We start from the raw sequence: 5,770 nt of genomic DNA, 5'->3' as shown, positions 1-5,770 counted from the left end.
AGCAGCTCTGGAAACGTAAATGCAGTTTACAACAATCATAGAGGAAAACAAATTCTGAACTGACTTACTAGTATCTGAAGAACCCAAAAGTTCTCTGAAATGGCATCACTATCAAAATTTCACCTTTCCAATTTACATATGCAGTCACATCCACAGGGTCAAGGAGAGGACACATAGATGAGGGTGGTCTGCGGATTACAACGGAGCTGAAAAACTCCTATCACCCTGTGACGTCTTGATAACTCTGACCCTGTGTAGACCTAGGTTAATGTGTGTGTTTGTGTCCTAGTTTTTGACAAAAAAGCTTAAAAAAGCAAAACAAACAAATTTTAAAAACAAAAAAAAACCTTACAGAATATGATATAAAATAAAATACTGGCCAGGCGCTATGTGTCATGCTTGTAATCCTGGCAATTTAGGAGGCCAAGGCAGGCAGATTGCTTGAGCTCAGGAATTCAAGATCAGCCTGGGCAACATAGTGAGACCCCCTCTCTAAAAAAAGTACAAAAATTAGCCAGGCATGGTGGTGCATGCCCATAGTCCCAGCTACTCGAGAGGCTGAGGTGGGAGGGTCACTGAGCCCAGGGAGGTCAAGGCTACAGGTGCAGTGGGCTGTGATGCGCCACTGCACTCCAGCCTGATAGCCTGATAGAGCGAGACCCTGCCTCAAAGAAAAAAAAAGAGAGAGAGAGAAAATATTTTTGTACTGCTGTACAATGTGTTTTAAGGTGTTTTTACAACAGCCAAAAAGTTAAAAAAAAAAAAATTAAGGTTAGAAAGTAAAATGTTGACCAGACACCATGGCTCATGCCTATAATCTCAACACTTTGGGAGGCCAAGGTGGGAGGACTGCTTGAAGCCAGCAGTTCAAAACCAGGCTGGCCAACACAGAATATAAAACCACATCTCCTAAAAAAAAACAAAAAAAAAAAGAAAAATATTACAGTAAATTAAGGTTATTCTATCATTCAAGAAATAAAATTTTAGGAGCAACCCCCAGTCATGCAAGCTGTATTCATGGTAAATGTCCTATACAGCTGTACCATTTTTTATCTTTTATATCATATTTTTACTGCACCTTTTCTATGTTTAGATAGACAAATGCTTACCACTGTGTTACAACTGCATACAATATTCAGTACAGTAACATGCCGAATGGATTTGTAAGCTAAGAGAAGTAAGCTACACCACAGAGTCTAGGTTTTTAGTAAGTTATGCCATCTAGGTTTGTATTAAGTACACACTGATGTTTTTCACAGTGAAGAAATTGTCTGATAGGACAATAGAAATTAAAGAAATTTCTATTCCTGTCTTTTTAGCATCTCTGAAGTTGATCACATCTCAGATCATATCTCTAAAGTTAAGCAACACATGACTATATACAAAAATTTGCTAATTACCTCTAGAACAAGGTAAATAATGGAATATCCTCAGACTGTTCTTGACTTCAACAGGAATGTTTTCCTATTTGCATCATGCTGGTTTTTGGGTTGAAATAAATACAGTTTTATTTTTTTTGAGAGAGGGTCTTGCTCTGTCACCCAGACTGGAGTGCAATGGTGCAAACACAGCTCCCTGCAGCAGCCCTGACCTCCTGGGCTCGTGATCCTCCCACCTCAGCACCCCCAGCCCGCCGGTAGCTGGGACTACGGGTGCATCCCTGGCTAACTTATAAATTTTTTGTAGAGACAAGGTCTCCCTATGTTGCCCAGGCTGGTCTCAAGTGATCCTCCTGCTTCTGTCTCCCAAAGTGCTGGGAGTACGGGTATAAGCGATCACGCCAGGCCAAAATATACTTACAATGTTAAAGAAATTTCTGTCTATTCCTGTCTTCGACGCATCTCTGAAGTTGATCATATCATTTCTTCCTTTTAATTTGTTGATATAGCAAATTGTAAGTGAGACTGGCCTGTGTTCTCAAGTAGTGTGTGTACATGCCATCTTAGTTACAATTTCATATGCTTACTTCATAATTAGAATTTGGAAGATTTCAAATGGACCTTTTCGGAATAACTAAATGGTACATTTCTTCTGGAAGGAGTATACACCACTGTTCATTGTTTTACTCTAAATCCTCCATCATACAACACGTTCCATTTTTCAAATCACTTTCAAATATGTCAGATCACTTGATTTTTGACAGCATTACTAACTAGAAAGTAGGAATTATCCCCATTTTGTAAATAAAGGTCTAGACCAGTGGCCCATCTATGGTCATACATGTAAGAGGCAGGGAGCTCTCCATTTCCAAGCTTTTCCTATTACACCATGCTGTCTTTTTAGTGCTCAAGATAAAGTGGTTCTGTACGCTACAGGCATGAATGAACAACTATGGTATTCAAGATTTACACTGCATTTGAATCACAGATATGGCCAATATTGTAAGGACTTACAAAACTGTGAACTTTACTAATAGTGAAGCCATTAAAGGGTTATCATGCAGAGGAAAGAACAGATTTGTGCTTTCTAGAAGGAGTATTCCAGTTGCCATGTGGAAGGTGGACTGAAGAATTATTTAGAGTGGTGTCACATAAACCAAGATACATGTGGAAGGGGCCACACTAACAAATACTACTGAGACAGAAAGGAACAAAGACAGAAAACCAACTATTGATTGGATTTAGTGACAATTCACTGGGAGCCCTGGCAGTTGTGGTGGAGTGAAAATAAGAGGCACTCTTATTTTCTACAGTCTACAGAAGGTTGGAGAGAATACAGGTAACCCTTTAAGCAGGTTTCATTACAGAGACCAGAGGCAGGCAAATGTAGAAAACAAGGAAGGTTTCTCTTTAAAGATGGGCGTGATCTGGGAGAGGAAGATACGCAGTGGGAAAGGCCAAAGATAAAATACAGGGAATATCTGAATAAAATGCCCGGAGTCAGAGGAGGGACGGGAAACCCAGTCAGTGATGGAGTGGCCTTTGACAGGATGATCTCCTTTTCCATTTCAAGAGGTGGGAAAGGATGCCTGTGAACGGAAGCCAGGCTAACCAAAGGGGGGCTGCTCCCTTAGTAACAGTGTTGTCCAGCATGACAGCCACTGGCTACACGTGGCTATCCCAAACTAAGATGTGCTGGTAAAAAGCACACTGAATTTTGAAGACCTAACGGAGGGAAAAATGTAATCTCATTATTATTTTTCTTTTTTTGAGATGGCATCTCGCTCACCTGCCCAGGCTGGTGTGCAGTGGTGCGATCTCGGCTCACTGCAACCAGTGTCTCCTGGGTCCAAGCGATTCTCTGTCTCAGGATTACAGGCACCAGCCACCACGCCCAGCTAATTTTTGTATTTTAGCAGAGACAGGGTTTCACCATGTTGGCCAGGCTGGTCTTGAACTCCTGACCTCAGGTGATCCGCCCACCGCAGCCTCCCGAAGTATGAGGATTACAGGCGTGAGCCGCCATACCCAGCCCTGTTTTCTTTTTTTGAGATGGCATCTCGCTCACCTGCCCAGGCTGGTGTGCAGTGGTGCGATCTTGGCTCACTGCAACCAGTGTCTCCTGGGTCCAAGCGATTCTCTGTCTCAGGATTACAGGCACCAGCCACCACGCCCAGCTAATTTTTGTATTTTAGCAGAGACAGGGTTTCACCATGTTGGCCAGGCTGGTCTTGAACTCCTGACCTCAGGTGATCCGCCCACCGCAGCCTCCCGAAGTATGAGGATTACAGGCATGAGCCACTGTGCCTGGCCTCATTATTATTTTTCATTTTGAAAACACATGTTGAAATGATCTTAGATATACTGAGTAAATACATTAATTTCACCTGTTTCTTTTGGCCATTTTAAATGTAGCTACTAGGAAATTTAAAATTACATACATGTTTGCATGATATTTCTATTGGATGGCGCTGCTCATTAATCTTTTCAATGCTGCAGAAAAGGTGAAGTAGAGTTTGGCACATTTAACAAAGCAAGTAAATCAAGAACATAAGCACTGACAATCCTAACTCCGAATAAGCTTGAAAGTAAGACTAAGGCTGGGCGTGGTGGCTCAGGCCTGTAATCCCAGTACTTTGGGAGAATGAGGTGGGTGGATAACCTGAGTCCAGGAGTTTGAGACCAGCCTGGGCAACATGGCAAAACTCCATCTCTTGAAGAGAAAAAATATAAAATACAAAAATGCAAAAATTAGCTGGGTGCATCTGTAGTCGCAGCTACTCCAGAGGCTGATGTGGGAGGATCGCTCAAGCCTGGGAGGCACAGCGAGATCCTGTCTCAAACAAACAAACAAACAAACAAAAAAACCAAAAACAGGATAATCCTCTACAGAGATGCACTATTTTCAAAGAATTTTATATTTTTTGTAAAATCTATATGAATTTGGTACTTGCTCAATACACTGAGCCTATTGTGAAATTTTCAAAAATGGAAAAGCAAAACAGTAAGTTACAGATATTTTCTACTTAAGAATTTTTAAATTACTCCAATGTAACCATTTTTAATGGCTGAACCATTTAGTCAATCCACTACTGACTGAATTTTGATTGTTTCCAATTCTGCACTAACAGCCCAGCCCTGAAAATTCTTGTATTTTCCTCCTCCCATCAAATTAGTATGACTGTTTCCTCAAGATAAATTCTGACAAGAGAGATCTGGGAGTATGGCTAACATTTTGAGATACCTGTCACACTATGCTCCAGAAACTGCGGTCTTTATTTCTGGCAAGACAAAACAGTAACACTTGCGTGACTCTGTACCAGGCATTATTCTAAACATTTTGCATATATTAAGTCATTTAAGAACCCTATGTAGTACGCGTCATGATGCCCTTATTTCATAGACCAGGAAACTTAAACACAGAAAGGATAACTTACCTAAGATCATATAATTAGATAGACCCAAATTTCTAACCGAAGGGCTGGAGAATGCAGTGGTATAATCCACAGAACATCATTAGGTAGACTGTGGCAGAATTAGGTACTTTCACTTCTCTTTGCCAGTCAAGGACAGCAATAAAGTCAGTCCTCTCCTCTTCATGCTGTTACAAGCAGGCTGCAGTCACCAGAAGAGACCAGGGTTTTTCACCTTAGAAATGTGCTTCCCTTTCCATACAAAGACGCTCTTTACTGACAGTATTAACATAGACTTAGGTTATTCTTTTTTCTAGTAATGGTGACAGACCTTTGCTTGCTTTAAATTTTGCCTAATTGTCACAAGAGCCTCCTCTGCTTGTACATGGCTACCCAGTGAAAATGCTGTGTTAAGGTTTGAGACTAAAATTCCTAAAAAGGCAATGTGACCTAGCAAGGTTACAAGGAAACCGAACATCCTACTGAGAAAGAACAGACAAAAGATGTGGACATTCTGAATGCATAAAAGTAGCCAACAACTACCCCCAAGCCCCAAGAACACAAAAAACCCTGGGCTTACTTAAGATGACAAAGTAGGTCAATGCTGACCAATGATATTCTGTTTCTAAAATTCACATCACCATTCCACTCGGTGATAATGAACACCAATGGGAAATCGGACCATCCGAGTGAGTGTCTAGAATCTCTGTGAGCAGATGGCTCTGCCATCTGTGGTTTTCCATTCCTCCACGGCAGTTAAGGATGTTATAAATTCACAGCAGTAACATCTCTGTCCCACATCTGCTAGGAGTCATCTACGGTCCCAGAGCAGTCATCTAGAAACCAAGAGGTTTCCCAAAAAGGCTGCCATTTATTAAAATTAGTTAATTAATAGACTCACAGACTCGTTCAGGGTCTAGTCTGAATTCACTCACAGGAAACTAAACAGACTAAAATCTTTTCCCCTCATCTACTCTC

General features: G+C 41.2%; 1 protein-coding gene across 1 annotated transcript in view; it reads right to left on the bottom strand.

Annotated features, from left to right (window-relative positions):
• PDIA6 (protein disulfide isomerase family A, member 6) overlaps positions 1 to 5,770 on the bottom strand; it is a 70,454-nt gene that overhangs the window by 33,386 nt on the left and 31,298 nt on the right. The window lies entirely within an intron of this gene.

Source organism: Colobus angolensis, unplaced genomic scaffold, assembly GCF_000951035.1.
Source record: "Colobus angolensis palliatus isolate OR3802 unplaced genomic scaffold, Cang.pa_1.0 Scaffold53, whole genome shotgun sequence".
NCBI classification, from domain to species: domain Eukaryota; kingdom Metazoa; phylum Chordata; class Mammalia; order Primates; family Cercopithecidae; genus Colobus; species Colobus angolensis.
The sequence above is the reverse complement of the archived record's forward strand: the minus strand, read 5'-3'. Positions and strand labels throughout refer to the sequence as shown.